Source organism: Colossoma macropomum, unplaced genomic scaffold, assembly GCF_904425465.1.
Source record: "Colossoma macropomum unplaced genomic scaffold, Colossoma_macropomum, whole genome shotgun sequence".
Taxonomy (NCBI): domain Eukaryota; kingdom Metazoa; phylum Chordata; class Actinopteri; order Characiformes; family Serrasalmidae; genus Colossoma; species Colossoma macropomum.
The window spans coordinates 28,803,901-28,821,845 of NW_023494800.1; positions in this window are offsets into that span (position 1 = coordinate 28,803,901).

Here is a 17,945-nt window from a genome sequence, read left to right on the forward strand (position 1 = left end):
TCGTCCCCGAACTGTTCCCACAAAGTTGGGAGCATGAAATTGCCCAAAATCTCTTGGTCTGCTGAAGCATTAAGAGGTCCTTTCACTGGAAGTAAGGGGCCGAGCTCAACTCCTGAAAAACAACCCCACACCATAATCCCCCCTCCACAAATTTTACACTTGGCACAATGCAGTCAGGCAATTACCGTTCTCCTGGCAACTGCCAAACTCAGTCATCCATTGGATTGCCATATGGAGAAGCATGATTCGTCACTCCAGAGAACACGTCACCACTGCTCTAGAATGCAGTGGCGGCGCTTTACACCACTGCATTGGACGCTTGGCATTGTGCTTGGTGATGTAAGGCTTGGATGCAGCTGCTCAGCCATGAAACCCATTCCATGCAGCTCTCTACGCTGTTCTTGAGCTAATCTGAAGGCCACATGAAGTTTGGAGGTCCGTAGCGATTGACTCTGCAGAAAGTTGGCGACCTCTGCACACTATGCGCCTCAGCATCTGCTGACCCCACTCTGTCATTTTACGTGGCCTACCACTTCGTGGCTGAGTTGCTGTTGTTCCTAATTGCTTCCACTTTGTTATAATACCACTGACAGTTGACTGTGGAATATTTAGTAGTGAGGAAATTTCACGACTGGACTTGTTGCACAGGTGGCGTCCTATCACGGTACCACGCTGGAATTCACTGAGCTCCTGAGAGCTACCCATTCTTTCACTAATGTTTGTAGAAGCAGTCTGCGGGCCTAGGTGCTTGGTTTTATGCACCTGTGGCCATGGAAGTGATTGGAACAGCTGAATTCAATGATTTGCATGGGTGAGTGAATACTTTTGGCAATATAGTGTATCTCCACATAATTAACCTAATGGTAGCTAGCAGCAGACCGGCACAAGTGACAGTTTAATAACTGATGTCCTATATGGTATACAGTGTTGCAGAAAAGAGAGCTCAGTATGTGCCTGTGCTCCTTCAGTCAGTGAGTGCCCCAGAACAGATAGAAAGACAAGGGTGTGTGTGTGCAGCAGCTGAATCCTGTTGTGTCTGTCTCTGTGTCACAGATAGCAGACCAGAGGAGATAAGCTGTGCTCCTGTAAATGACAACAAAACAGAGTAGAGACTTGTTTTAGCATAGTTTTTGGCTGGCACACATATTTACCAGCAAATGTGGCGGATAGTCTTCTGAGATTTAATTGACAAGCGGAAAATCTACCCGCATTTGATGCTTGGCAGGTGTTCATTTTGTGTGGCTGTGCTTTGTCACTATGTCAGTGCAGAAGCCTACAATCCAGAAATTTCCACACCTCTTAGGGACAGGTTGCCATTTAAGCTATCAAATGGTCACCTCCAATCAGAGATTTTTTTGTTTGTTCCAGAAAACTAAGGCGTCCCAGAAACACAACTCTTTAGTGCACTCATGGCACTCTCACCAATGCTACAGTTGCTGTAGTTTACATACACACATGGAATTTCTAAATGGTGCAATACCTGTTTCTTTAGGCTCTTCACCAACCAGTTGATGGCAAAATTCAATATGATGGGGAAAGGGAAGAAGCAGAAACTGCCTCTGGAGACAACAAAAATGTATGAAGCGATAAGAGGTATTCAGCATTTTCCTGATATTTTAAAAAATTTAATAGCATCAGTTTCTATTCATATTTACTACCTCAACATTTTCTTAATTATAAGGTACATTTTCTAAATGTAAAGTCAGTGGTATAGCAGAAATCTTGCTGAAAAAAAATGGTTTGCTCAGTTGATGGAATTTTATTTAATGAAAGTTTGTTTTGTTGAATGAGAATATTGGAACCAGTGGGTCAAGTAGCAAACTATATTATACAAATGTTAATCAGCCTTGACCACTTGATATTATGATGTTAATATGGACTGGAACAGCATGTATATTACTTTCATTTAAATCCATAGGATGTTTATGACTAATTAAATGTTTGGAAAGAACGCCTTTATTTGAACATCTTAAAGGTATTTTTATTTGTGTCTGGTGAGTCATTTTATTTTTTAGGTGCAGATGTCTATGTGGGTTCTTTCAATTTGTGACTGGTATCTCTTCACCCAAAGTCACCATTTTTTGCAGTCTTATCCATTCCCAGCATGCACTTCATTGATTTAAATGAACTCCATCTATCTTAGTCACATAATTGACATGGGTCTGTGCAGTATTAGCACTTGATATTTGACAGGGCAAATCTGGATGTTTTCACATATAGAAATTAACATGAATACTATGATGTGACTACTCTGGTTGTCTTTTAATTTTTGTTTTTGTTCAACTCTTGCAGCGGCAGTCATGAAGTGGGATAAAGAAGCTACAGAAGCTTCAATAAAGCATCATGCAGCAGAACATCTGAAACATGCACCAGGGAGGAAGGGAGGTGGAGGACATGCAGGGGTGGAAATTAATTAATTACTTTGTGAGTACTGCACAAATTCTGTGTGTTTGTATTTAAATTCAATGTTCAGGGGACTCTATATTTGTTCTGTCCTACATTTAAAAACAAATATTTGCTTTTTTAGTTTCATTTAGCTACATCTGCAAGTATGCCATAAAAACAAGGTGTTGGATTTTTTTTTTACATTGTGATACACAAATGCAAATATTTTGCTAAAAACCTCATTAAAGATGTTTATCTCATTTTAAAAAAATGTGTCATTTTCTAATAGATCACTCATGCATATCCAATTGTAAGGCTACACTGAAATCTGAGTGGTGTATGTATTTTTTTTTTATTTACTATTCTTTATTTCATTATTAAATGCTTGGAACAATAGCGTAGGCAGATGAAGGTTTGATGAACAAGACATGGTTTTGAATAAAGGTGATAAAATGTTAAAGATCATCTTAGAAAGATTTCATAAAACTTTGATTTTGAACTGTAGCTGATCTTTGGAAGCCTGTAACTGATGTTGAAAAGAAGTTTGAAATTACATTCCATTTTGAACCCTATAAAGACATTTTTTGGACATCCATAGTGAAAGTTTAGAAGACACGTAGAAAGACGTCAAAATAACGTCTGAGTCGAACGTTCAAAAGACGTCTACAGAGAAGCCCAAATTAAACTTTTTGCAACGTCTTTTTAAAACGTCTTTTGAACATCTGTTGCTGGCGTCCAGTTGATGTCAATAATAGACGTTTAAAAGACGTTCAGTAAAGACGTCGCAAAAACTTTCATTCTGGCTCTTCAGTGGACGTCTTTTGAATGTCTGACAAAGACGTTACCTTGATTTCTTTGCTCAGTGGGGAAGATATTCCTGAGGAGATTAGAAATAAGATAATCCAATTGCATAAGGAAGGGGAAAGAAAAATAAGTGAAAAAAACAAGATTTCAATGCATGATTAATGTCATGACTCCCTTCGGCTCTGAGGTGCAAGTCTGAGTGAAGTGACTGGGGTGTGAGTCTGAGTCGAGTCTCTAGGGTCTTATTTATTTATAATTAATTTAAACCTGTTCATGATTTTAATTGTGAAAACATTTTTTTTAGATTGCTAACAAAAAATTGATTATTCTTTTGTCCATTTAGGTGTTCTTAAGCCTTGAAGTTACATGAATGTTTGACCTGCTTGCTGGCTTTCTCAGCCTGTATTATCTGCACTACTGATGCTATCAAACATGCTGTGCTCTTCAGAAATAGCTCACCACAACCCTATCAGACACTCTTATCCAGATTGTACAATATGTACAGGCAGTGGTTTGCCCAATCTATACAAAATAAGAGATACGAAGAGGATAAGTTAAGACAAAAGGTCAAATGTTTAAAAAGGTTAATTATTAATGCAAACATTAAGTACTGAAACTGCATTAACATAAATTAAAGAAAGATTAAAAAGCCCAATACAAAACACAAGAGTAACATATACAATGTAGATTGAAATACTGAAACTAGACACAATGTATTATTATGTTTTATTCAATATTTGAAGTTTCTTGAGAAACACAAAAAAAACATCATTTTAATAGAATGTAATTTTGTATTTACAACAATTTCTTGTTAAGTCACCTCTTACTTTTGCCTCAAGACTTTGGAAATATAAAGCATTCTGTACATTTTATAAAATTTATTAAAACTACAGACAAATATGTAAGACCACGTAGACCACCAAAATTGTTCCCACCAAATAAACAGTAATTAACCTTTCATCTGAGAGAGAGGTGAAAATCAAGCTCCACTCATGCTTTAGATCTGAAAAATAAAACAGGTGTTTCTGTCCATCCTTCCACTGTTAGAAGACATCTCAGCGCTACGGGTCTGAAAGAATGTTTAGCTGTCAAGAAGACCTCACTGAGAAAACAAAATGGACCTAGAATAAAGGTTTTCTCCCCATTTGACCAACATTAGGAAGAATCTTGTTGGTTCTAGACTGAGTCAAGTCTCTGAGATGTGAGTTCAAGTTGACCCTCTGTGATGCGAATCCAAATTGAGTCTTGAGGCTCTGGGCTGGAGTCTAAGTCTTATCTCTGGGGTGTGAATCCAATTTAAGTATCTGGGATGTTGTTGTACTAAAAATGTTTAAACAATTTATACCTGTTCATGATTTTAATTGCAAAAACCTTTTTAGATTTTTAAGAAAAATATTAAGTTTCCGTCCATTTAGATGTTCTGAAGCCTTGAAAGAACATCTTTGTTTGACCTGCTTGCTGGCTTTCTCAGGCTTTATTATCTGGCTTTATCTGCCACTCTGCTGGATCTCTCTGCACTGCTGGTCTGTCTGAACATGTCATTGACTGTTTTACTGCTTGGTGGCCATTTGCAGCCCTTCACAGACAGGATAATGCACGTGCCATCAGGCCCAAGTTGTCCAGAATTGGTTCAAGGAACATTCTGGAGAGTTCAGACGAATGATGTGGCCTGTCTGTTCGCCCCATTCGAGCATTTATGGGACGTGGTGGAGAGGTCAATTCACCCCCGAAATCCTGCATCTACAAATACCACAGTGCTGTGGGTGGCCATCCAGATGGCATGGCTCAACATACTTCCAAACCTCTTCTGTCCACTTGAGGAATTGATGCCACATCGAGTTGCTGCACTTTTCTGGGCTAGAGAGGGTCCTACATGATACTAGTTCCTGTCCCATGAGTTTTGGCATGTCAATGAATATATGTATCTCTATAGGTAAAATCAAATCAGACAGTAATGGCACATTGCCTAAGTAAAACCAGGTGAAGCAATATTAGCACACCATGAAAGATGACATGCAGCTAAACTTATCTACCTTTTTAATCACACCAAAAGGGTTCTAGAGTGTTACATCATCTTGAGAGAAACCACCATGCCAATGTAACAGGGAAAAGCAAAGAAAAGCTTTATATTTAAAATCCAGGTGTTCCTTGGACTGGAACTGAGAAGCCTGGTCACTAGAATCAGTTTTTAGTCAGTTTTCTCAGGAATCGCAGGAAAACACCCAGTGCACCTTTCATATCCAGAAGTTTGACTACGTAAGTTCTGAAAACATTCACAGGTGTTTCTGACCAACCTTCCACTGTGAGAAGACAACTCAGCACTATGGGTCTGAAAGGATGTGTAGCTAGAAGTCCTTACTGTGAAAAGAAAATGGACCCTTAACTAAAGCTTTTTCCCCAGGTGGCCAGAAGTCTTGAGGTAGAGGTCTGCAATCCCGCAGACCTGACACAATAGGATGTGGGACTAATTTTCAGTGTTGCTAGTGGGAGCGGTGCTAGTGAAAGTTTTGCCTAATCAGAAGTCAGAACACTGTCCAGGACAAACAAATATACAGTGTACATTTATAAATTTTATTTCTAATAAGCAGAGTGATTGAAGTGACCATTTATCCATCTGAAAACAGGGATGTCTATAACTTCCTCACTGCTCTGCAGCACAAACGCTTTATGTATGAAAGGCCAACGCGTTCAAGCTGTAGCACTCGCGCTGCCGCTTCACTCACGCCACGCAGAGGCAGCCTTTGTGGATCAGGCATTACAGAGATGACAGAGCCTTCAGTCTGACGGCCACAGTTGCCCAGCAAAACACCAAAAATAATCACTCTGTGGTTTAATTCCTGCTTTGTGTTTACTGGGAAAAAAATGGCGTTTGGTAAAGTTACTCACAGTGAGCCTGATGACCATGACTGCCATGTTAATTCAACAGAGTATAGTGTATTTGTGAATAGACTGTCAGATATTGAAACAGTCCCATGCAGACCTTTATCTTGAGTCTCTGGAATGTGAGTCTAAGTCTTGACTGACTTTAATCGCAAAAACTGTTTCAGATTTCTAAGAAAAATATGAATTATGTTTTTTGTCCATTTAGATATACTGAAGCCTTGAAAAAACATCTTTGTTTGACCTGCTTGCTGGCTTTCTCAGTCTTTATTATCTGGCTTTATCTGCCACCCTGCTGCATCTCTCTTCACTACTGATGCTATGAAACCAGGAATGCATCTTGGAAGGTGTTAACACCCACAGTGACCGGCAGCGTCTGGCCAGAATTGTCCCTGCAATCAGACAAGCGACTCTGTCAGAAATCTCATCCACATTCAATGCAGGAGGCCCCACACACATTACCGCAGGTCAATGCAGCATTCTTTAGCTTGTTGGATCCATTGGTCCGCCTGAACATGTCATTGATAATGCACAGGATAATGCACCGTGCCACCGGGCCCAAGTTTTTTTTGGTTCAAGGATCATTCTGGAGAGTTCCGATGAATGATGTGGCCTGCATGTTCGCTACATTTGAGCATTTATGGAATGTGGTGGAGAGGTACATTCACACCCGAAATCCTTCATCTACAAATACCACAGTGCTGTGGATGGCCATCCAGATGGCATGGCTCAATATACCTCAAGACCTCTTCTGTCCACTCCATCGAGTTGCTGTACTTCGCCTAGAGGGGGTCCTACAAAATACTAGTTTCTGTTTCATGACTTTTGGCAAGTCAGTGTAATAAGAAAGTAATGATACACTGCCTGAGTGAAAACAAGGTGAGGGAATATTGACACACCATGACAAGATGACATATAGCAAAACTTATCTACTTGTCCCTGATATGTCCCTGTAAACCTCACTGATGAACCGTAACAAGATATTCGTAGTGGTCATAAGTTGTAAAGAAAATGGTCAGTCAAAATAGAGATTAGAAATAAGTTAATCCAATCGCATAAGGAAGGGCAAAGTCAAAGGAAATAAGTAAAAAAAAACAAGATTTCAATACATCATCAAAATTATAAAGAAAAAGGGACTCCTAACAACGCGTGAAAAGGAAATGGACCTAGAATAAAGCTTTTGTCCCAAAGTGGCCAACATTAGGAAGTCCAGTCTCTGTTATGTGAGTCCAGTCCCAGCTTCAAGTCTCTGGAATGTGAGTTCAAGTTGAGTCTCTTTGATGCGAGTCCAAATTGAGTCTTGAGGCTCTGGGGTGTGAGTCTAAGTATTGTATCTAGGGTGTTTTTCTTTTGCACTTGTTGAATAATTTATACCTATTCAAGTTTTTAATTTCAAAAACTTTTTAGATTTCTAAGAAAAATATTACATTTTTTGTCCATGTAGATATACTGAAGCCTTGAAAGAACATTCACTTTGTTTGACTTCATATCAATATAATGTAAATATCTATTTACAACAATATTTTGTTAACAATATCTAATATACTTCCCTTAGGCTCAAAACCTTTTGCCTCAAGACTTTTGAAATATGATGCATTCTGCATATTATAATTTAATTATTGATGTTATAAAGCTTTCTTTGTCAAATTAGAATCATATAAATTGAATTTCTCTGTCACAGCGCACTTAACGGCAAGAAGTTCAAGCTTCATGGAACTGTAATTCCCCATGTTTCTTTTAGTAGGCCTTAATCTTCTGCTGGCAAAAGCAATCAAGCACACCTTTCCATCATGCTCCTGAGAGAGCACTGCTCCCAGTCCCCCGTGGCTGGCGTCCACTTCCAGAATGAAGGGCTTGTTAAAATCAACATATGCCAAAACTGGGGCAGAGGTAAGTTATTCTTTCAGAAACTGGAATGCATGCTAACACTCCTCATTCCAAGCCGTTGCCAGAGAGATCATGGCAAGCTTTTCCATCAGGGTCCAGTTAGCTTCCTTACCAGGTGAAGCAAGGGTGCTGCCAGCTTAGAAAAACCTTCCACAAAATATCTGTAATAGCTGGTAAAGCCAAGAAATCAACATAGTTCAGCAAGGTGAAGTGGACGCCTCCATTCTTTAACCACTTCAATTTTAGCAGGGTCAGTCACTACTCCCTCAGCAGAAACCACATCCCCCTAATAGCTCACTTGGTGCTGGAAAAACCAACACTTTGACAATTTGACTTTCAGGCTTTTGGAGCAAGCAAACACTTCTTCGAATCTTTCCAAGTGTTGCTCCACAGTGGCCAAAAACACAATCACATCATCAAGGTACAAAAGCACAGATTGATAAAAGGCAGTCCCCAAACATACGTTCCATGAGGCGCTGAAAATTACCTGGAGCGTTACAGAGTCCGAATGGCATCCGATTAAATTCAAATAATCCAAAGGGAGTACAAAAACCACTTTTAAATTTGTCTATTTCAGCAACAGGCACTTGGTTGTACCCACTAGCTGTCCAACAGCTGTTGAACGTGAGCTTTCACAGTTTCATACTGAGAAGGAGGAATCCGTTGCTAGGGCTGGCGCACTGGGACATCATCCAGCAATGGAATCTCATGAGTAATCAGAGTAGTACACCCCAAGTCTCCTTCTCCTTTGGAAAATATACTACCTACTTTGAGAAAAGGGCTTTAACCTGTGAAACCTGCTGCTCTGTCAACCCCTCAAGATCAGGAACAGAGAGATCATCACAAGGAATAGTGCACATAGCCACCTCTTGTGTGGGAACAAACGCCAGACAGTCTTCCCAAGAAGGATCAACAGAGATGGATGTTGGTGCTGTCACTGATGTCACTACCACAGACTGTACAGTGCCAATCACATGGCAAGGTGGAAGCCACATGTCAATATTACCAACATTAACCACAGGGGTGTACAGAAGACCTTTCTTTGCGGAGACAAGAGTAGGGGACACGAGTAGGCCTTTGGGAAGATGGCCATCTTCAAAGTCCAAAGGCTCCAACAAGAAGTCTGTTGACTCTAGCTGGGGACATGTAACAGGAACCATCAAGAGAGTGCTGGCCCCAACGCGAACTGCAGACCTTCCATGCACTTGAACCTTAAAAGGCTTAGAGGCATTCAGAATGGTTTCAACCCTTATGCAGTGTCGCAAAGCACGCTGGAATGGAAAAGCCGGGAGCCATGCTGTTCAAAAAGAGTCCGATAACAGTCCCCAAGTACATTCATCCCCAATATGCCTGGCGTGATCGTCTTACAGCCTCTAAGGGTGATATTCTCAAGGTCTTTGACAATTAGGGTTCCCCTCCCAGGAATGCACTGCCCAAGAACCACCACATCCAACTCAATATAGTCACTGTAGGGTACATCTAGCCCATTTGCAGCCTTATGACCTAACCACTTATAGTCTCCATGTGCAGACTGCTCACCAATGGGGTCCTCTCCATTGGTGCGCCAGCTGCTGTTCTCCACCAACCACATAAACTGATGCTGCTCTAGTACTTACACCTTGATTATTTATCAAACTGACAGGGAGACAACCTCAGAAATGATCCTGCCAACTGCGCCAGAATGTGACGGCCCCGTTAGTGCACACCAGCCTACGCTACCCCTTGGTTTATACCTAGAGCAAAGGGGACCTCTGACCACAAGAAATTCACAAATGTAGATACAGGAAAATGAGTAAAAAGAAAATAAAAATAATAAGAATAAAAGTAACTAAAAGAAGTTGCAACCCCTCTAGTCAGTGGCCCACAATACACTAAATACCCATTTACACACACAATATGGCCACAGGCTAGAGGGAAGTTTAAACAATAAAATACTTTCTTTAAAATTTAGAGCAGCTTCTCAAATAAAACTCACAAAAACCTTTATAAAAGTGGTTAGAGAACAGCAACTGGCACATGGTATAAGCTGTATCAATGTGTTAAAATACACAAGAGAAAGACAGGTTTTTAACAGTCATCCCCTATAAGGCACATACAGATAAGCAAGTTAGGGTACTTTTCACCAAGTATCACTACACAGGGCAAGATGTACCAAGTTCTCAAGAATAACTTGATAGCATGGCTCAGAAACACGTCTAAAATAAATGATTGCACTGCATAGTATATAAACACACCTTTTAGCATCACAATAAAGCGAACAGCAGTAATAAGAAGCAGCAATAATACTAGCAGCAGTAGCTAGAAGCTACACTCAAGTGCTTTGTAAACCCTTCACAAAGCAGCCATGTTACTAAGCCAAACGCTAATAACAGAAACACAACATTTTGAACAATACAGAATCAAAACATACCTGGAGTACTAATAAGGCCGACGATGTAAATCAGAAGCTAAAGTTGGTGCTGGCTCTCTCCAGATTCACCATGCTACTTGGCTAGGTACTACCGGAACACAAACAGAACATCAAATTACTGACTAACCAAACAGAGACCACAGTAATGTAGGTGATGCACACAGCAGCATACCTTATTGCACAAAGGTCACACTAGATGAATTAAAGTGTACACTGCTGCTGCCATCGCCAATTGCACTAGCTTAGCTCCAACTGGCTAAAGCTAGCAGGACCCAAGGCTTCTCAGCTGTGCCCGTCCACTGATACCTCAACACTAACCAAGAAGAAATCTACTTTAATCGCTAAATACCAGCATTACAGCAGAAGAAAAGGAGAAATTACTTGCTGAGAAAAGGAAATAGACACACTGAACAAAGAAGCTGCTGGTGTTCTCAGATGTAAAATATTACTGAAAGCCTTTGAGAAGCAGAATGAGCAACCAGTGTCTAAGACTGAACTGTGAAGGTGTAGGAAAGTATCCCAACAGGTTTCTTTGAAGAACTGAGTCTCAGTATTTTTCATGTATAGTGGACATATAAAATACTTTTAAAAATTAGTATATTGCGCATTTATTGGGGTTTCTTTGTAAATTCCTGTTAAATCTATGTTTACTTCTTTTTCTTCCTCAAACCTGAAAAATGAAGAATTATGAATAATTATAATTATGGATAAAATTCAGGTTTTCAAATTGTGCTTGAAGATGCAAATGCTGTTTTAGCTATGTTGATGTACTACATTTTTTGATGCAAGTGTATGATCACTTGCATGCAGTTAGCATTGTTTCTTGTTAGCTACATTAGCAAATCTAAGAAGCACACTTCCGGCACAAACATGTTTCGGTCAAACATCTACAAATTGTCCATTTCATATGCTCCACCTTTCGTAAAGTCACCTCACCTTGGCCTTGTATGGATAGATGTACGCTGCCTCCACTGGACATGACATACCTGCCGGCTGACGTGATGGCTGCCTGCTCAGGGATACCAGCTTCCTCGTCTACCAAAACATCTGACTGTCTTTTTTTCATGCCTGAAAGAGATGCATACGGATACATTCTTAAAAAACGTTCAAAACAGGTAATAAAACTCTTTTTCTAATTTGTTTATGACCTTCAAAGAATGTAGCCCATCTTTTGATCCAAAACTTTTATTATTTCTACATCTAGCTCTTTTTTTTTAACTCTTTTAATATGGAGGTATGCTGTTGTAATACATGCAGAATATAGTTTGACATTGTCTTGCTAAAATAAGGAAGGCCTTCCCTGAAAAAGACATCATCTGGATGGCAGCATATGTTGCCAAAACATGTATCTATCGTTCAGCATTAATGGTGCCTTCACAGGTGTGTTCGTCACCCATGCCATGTGCACTAATGCACCCCTATACCATAATGAATACTGACTTTTGAACTGTGCACTGATACCAAGCTGTGTGGTCTTTAGCCCGGAGGACACAGTGTCCATGATTTCCAGAAAGAATTTCAAAAGTTGATTTGCCGGACCACAGGACACTTTTCCACTTCCCCTCAGTTCATTTTAAATGAGCTTGGGCCCAGAGACGTTGGCAGCGTTTCTGGATCCAGTTTATATATGATTTCTTCTTTGCGTTTTAGAGTTTTAACTTGCATCTGTGGATGCAGCAACAAACTGTTTTCACAGACAGTGGTTTTCAGAAGTGTTTCTGAGCCCATGCAGTGATTTCCACTAGAGAATCGTGTCTGTTTTTAATGCAGTGCCGCCTGCGGGCCCAAAGATCATGGCCTGCAAATACTGCTTTTCAGCCTTGTCCCTTGCATACAGAGATTTATCCAGATTCTCTGAATCTTAAGTTTTTATGTAATGTAGATGATGAAAAGCAAAATTTATTTGTTATTTTACATTGAGAAATGTTATTCTTGAATTGTTGCACTATTTGAAGTGCAGTCTTTCACAAAGTAATGAACCCCTCCTCATCTTTACTTCTGAAAGACTCTCTGAGATGTTCTTTTTATACTCAATCATGTTACTGACCAGTTGCCAATAAACCACCAGGTGTTATTTCACATTACACATCTTTACCAGCCTTTTGTTGCCCTGTCCCAACTTTTTTGGTATGTGTTGCTGGCATCAAATTTGAAATGGGCGTATATTTTTCAAAAAACAATAAAGTTTCTCAGTTTCAACATTTGATATCTTGACTTTGAAGCATTTTCACTGAAATATAAGGTTCAAATGATCATTGCATTTTGTTTTTATTGACATTTTTCACAGCATCCCAACTTTTTCAGAAATGGGATTGTATATATTTAGTAATAAGAACCATTTTGAACAACTTAAGTAAATATAAAATTTCTTCATTGTCCAAACCAGTTAAAAACAGAACTGAACAGTGTTCAGTTAAGCCCGTGGTGTTTACACATCAGCACAGCAGCTTCTCTGGCTCAAAAACAGGGCTGAATGTTGTTTCACATCCAAATTTCTCAAGTCGTTTGTCTCAGATGTGCATCTTGTTCACTCGGGCTGCATCTCTGAGCGTCAGTTCAGTAAATATCACCATCATTCACGCTGTCAGTATCAGCGGCTTTCAGTGTTTTTACTGGCTTGGTTGAAGCGGCGGGCCGCAAGACCCCGCTGCTGAGTGATACGCACAGGCCCGGCTAGCAGGCTGCTGTGATAAAGGCTAAATCAAGGCTAACATTACGCTGAGAGTCTGGCGGTTCCTTTCTCTCTCTCAATAACATTAACTAAGACTGTAAGTAACCACGCAACGGCAGACAAGTGATTACTGAAAGAAGCAGCTCAGCCGTTCAGGTAAGCAGCTCAGTTAGCGTGTTCTTCGCACCAAAAATATCCTGTTACAGATTCTGCCATAAGTGTTTGTACTGCTGCCTGTCCGCCCACACCACCAACGTGTTGTTAAGTTCTGTCTATGGGCGCACATGCACGTGTCAGAAATTGCTTTGCGGCATCAGTCATAGGTACCATCTTTGTCCCCATGTCTGAAGGAGGTGCATATAGATACATTCTAAAAAATAGTTGAAAACAGGTAATATAAACTCATTTTCTTACTTGTGACCTTAAGAGAATGTAGCCCATGTTTTAATCCAAAACTTGTATTTCTACACCTAGCCATTCATCAGTTGCCAGTTTCTGAACACAGAGTCACTCTTGGCTTAATATTTTTGATGCACTACTTTAAACCTAGCAGTGACACTGATGTTTGTATGAACCACAACAACAGTGCTGCAGAGTCAAATGGTTTCCGCAGCCATACTATGCCTGTTCTTAGTACTGACGACTTCATTTTTAGCTTTCTGTCACTTTACCAAAAATCATTTGACTTTGCTTTCTCAGACATTACACTTTACACTAGTAACACCAGAACGCCAGTTAGTGTTTTTCCTCATCTATCCTTCTGTAACTAACAACACTGAAGGCCCAGCAGTTGTTCTTGGTTTTAACTTCAGTCATGCTCCTCAAATCTACTAGCTCATGCTCCTCAAATCTACATATTTGGGCAGATCAGCTCCCTCTGCCTGCTCGATGTCTGCAGTTTCACTGTGGTCCTTGGTCATGTTGAACAGAGTCCGATAAACCAAAAGGGCAACTGAAAACACAATAGGAGCACTAAGTAGTTCTGCAGCAGATATAATACCTCACAATTTGGCTAAACTAAAGCCTGGGCTTAAAAACTAAACTAAACAGGTCATATAACAAAGAACACAGGTGTAGAGAATTGGTTGAATGAGGAAGTTCATCAGTCACATGATCTCCCAAGGGGTTCTGGTAAGTGGAATCCTTATGCTTATCGAGCCCAGAGGGATGTGTGACAGTACCTCCCCAAAGAGTCTGGCACAGCCACAGAACGAGGCCGACCGTGATGACAACATCCCACACTTCCGCAGGCCTGATAGGGAGCACGTCCAGAGCTGCCGCTTTGCTGGACTGATGTAGAACTCAGATGACGTTCATCAGGGAGAAGTCACCCATGGACAACCCCGAGGACAAGGAGCCGGCTTAATTGGGTGCTGACCGTGAAACTTTGCGATTAATCCAGGGTCCAGGATGTCCCCAGCGGGCACCCAGCACTGCTTCTCCAGTCCATATCCCTCCCAGTCGACAAGGTACTGCAACTGGCCTCCACCTCTCATGGAGTCCAGCATAGACTGGGGTCCCGTCAAGCTCCTCCAGAGAGGAAGGCAAGTCGGCCGGTGAAGTCTCGTCCGATAGACCTGGGACAACATGTTTGAGCAAGGAAACATGAAAGGAACATGACACATGGTAATGGGGAAGCAAGTCAAGCTTATATCATTGATTTTTTCAATTATCTTGAACGTATTTAGGGTTCAATTTCCTACTTCCCTCAGCAAACCTGAAGTCCAGAGTCGACAGTCATACCCGGTCCCCAGGCTTTTAGGAGGGAGTGTCACCATGGTGGCGATCTGCCTGCTGCTTGTTTTGTTGGAGGGCCATCTCAATTCGCTGATGGGTCTCCTCCCAGACCTCTTCACTGCGTCACATCCACTCGCACTGGTCATTGGATTGGGGGTAATACCCAGAAGTCAAACTAACTGAAACCCCTATGTGTTCAAGAAGGCTTTGCATATTTGAATTTAAACCTTGAAAAGAACAGAGACCAGTATGCCTGATGGGAGTTAAGACATTTTGCATTACAGAGATACTCAAGATATACTATGATTTGTCAGAATAGTGAATGGGTGATTAGCACCCTCTAACCAATGCCTCCATTCTTCGAGAGCTAATTTCACAGCAAGAAGCTCATGGTCTCTGATACCATAATTATGTTCAGATGGTGTAAGCTTATGAGAAAAGAAGGCAATAGGATGTAGCTTAGGCAGATTTACAGACCTTTGTGACAATACACTGCCCACTCCTGTCTCTGAGGTGTCTATCTCTACAGTGAAGGGTTCAGATGGGTCAGGATGCTTAAGTACTGGAGCAGAGGTAAAAGCCTCCTTCAGGGAGTGGAAAGCAATCTCAGCTTGAGGGGTCCAACACAATTTACAGGAGGAACCCTTTAAGAGGGCCATCAAGGGTGTTGCTATACTACTGAAATTACGAAATTATGAAGTGTCGGTATAAATATCTTTAACTGAGGCAGTTTGAGGCCAGTTTACTACCACTTCTACCTTGTGGTCCTCCATTACCGTTCTGACTGATCACATAACCTAAGAAAGACACTGACTGCATATAAAATTCACATTTCTCTCTCTTAACATACAGGTTGTTCTCTAGAATTCTCTGAAGGACCAAACAGACTTGTTTAACGTGAGTTTCTAAGTCTAGGGGAGAAAATTAAAATATCGTCCATATAGGCGATAACAAACTGACCACTCAAGTCCCGTAGAACATCATTTACAAATGCCTGAAACACAGAAGGGGCATTAGATAGAACAAAAGGCATGACAAGGTGCTCATAGTACTCCCTAGAGGTAACAAATGCTCTTACACTCGTCTCCCTCTTTGACTCTCACTAGATTGTATGCGCTACACAAGTCTAAGTTACTGAAATATTAAATATGAATATTAAATAACTAAAAATTGTTCTAAGGCTACCAGGATTAGTGGGAGAGGATAGGGGTACTTCTTAGTCACTTGGTTTAATGCTCTGTAACCTATATAAGGACGAAGGCCACCGTCCTTATTTTTAACAAAGAAAAACCCTGAGGCTGCTGGCAAAGTTGACGGTCTGATAAATCCCTGTTCCAATGCTACCTGTATGTTATTATTCATAGCGTGTTCCTCTTCCTGAGTTACTGCATAAAGCGGCGCCTTATATCTGTGCAGACTACTGCAGTCTCATAGAACGTGACCAGCACCTCTATAGTAGAAGCACAGCCTTTCATTCATGCAACGAAGTCTCTCCTCGACCGACAAACGAGATCAATCAAATTATATGGGTTCGTCTGGCTCTTGAATCACCCAAGGTAATGCAGCTGGTGGTTTACTTCTTCTTTTGTTTCCCGGATGTCGTCAGTCACAAATAAGCTGATCAATCCGGATAGCCAGAGAGATGAGCTGATCTAATTTTAAGTCATCATCTCTATTTGCTAGCTCTGTCAGAATTTCTGGGTTTAGTCCTTGGCGAAACATCACTAGTAACACTGGTTCATTCCATCTGCTACCTGCTGCCAGGGTACAGAATTCTAGAGAGTACTCAGCTATCATGCGATTCCACAGACAACGGCAAAGACAAAAGACAATCAGCAGGGCAAAGACAAAAGACAACAATGAGAAATACAGAAAAGAAAAACTGAAAACACAATAGAAACGATCAGTAGTTCTGCAGGAGAAACAATGCCTCACAATTTGGCTAAGCTAAGCCCAGGTTTATAATCTAAATTTAACAGGCCATATGACACAGAACACAGGTGTAGAGAATCAGTACTCAGGAGACTCAAAGTGATGATTGGTTGAACGAGGAGGTTCATCAGTTACATGATCTCCCAAGGGGTTCTGGGAAATGAAGTCCTTGTGGAATCGAGGCCGGAGGAATGCGTGACAGTTGGAGAAGGAGATGGTGGAGGATTTAATGACCCTCCCAAATGTTGATAGTTACTGAACGATGCATAATAAATAAGTGTTGCAACCAGCTAGAATTCAGTAAATTGTATAATTGAACTAAAAACATTTGAGAGGGTTTGGATATGTACACAGGCTTGCAGTTGTGCACACACAGCTTGTATAATCCCCATGGAAAACCACTGAACAAGCCCCTAAGCATTGGGCTGTGAAGCAGTGTAACTGTACTCTCTGAAGTGATAAATCACTCTTCGTCTGTCAATCTGAGATGGGTTTGGAGGATGCAGGAGAACGCTACCTGACAAAACACCAATTTGGTTAAAGAGGAAAAATAAGCTGTGGCTGTTTTCCTTGGTTTGGGCCCTTCAGTCCTGGTGAAATCTTAGTAGTACAGCGTACTATGACATTCTAAAGAATTGTGTGTTTTCAACTTTGTGAAGCAGTGAAAGGAAGTCCCTTTCCTGTTTCAGCAGGACACAAAGCGAGCACCACAAAGAAATGATCTGATGTGTTTGGTGTGGAAGAACTTGATCAGCCTGATCTCTCCGTTCCAACACATTTGAGATGAAATGGAATGCAAACTGTGAGCCAGGACTTCTCTTCCAACATCAGATTTGTGAGATTGTGAGGAAGCAAATCCTGGCAAACATGTTTTAGCATTTAGTGTAAAGCTTTTCCAGAAGAGTGCTGGTTGTTACTGCAGCAAAAAGAGGGACAAACTTACTATTAAATGAGATCAGTTATGCTGTCAAGTAGTCTTTATCAATGGAGATGGAGATTTTGTTATTCAGAAGATAGATACGATGTAGATTTCCCACCAAGCTTCAGTTTCCATGTGTAGAACTCATGATCCCCAGAGAGACACTGGCTGCACCAGCCATGTTGTTACATTCACAGTACAAAAGTTCAACTTGATATGAATTCACAGCAATATTATTAAAAGAGTAATGCTTCAAATTCAGATGTTTTGTCTGAATCTTGGTGATTCAGATTCTGTAACTTTAGTTGCCAAACTTCACT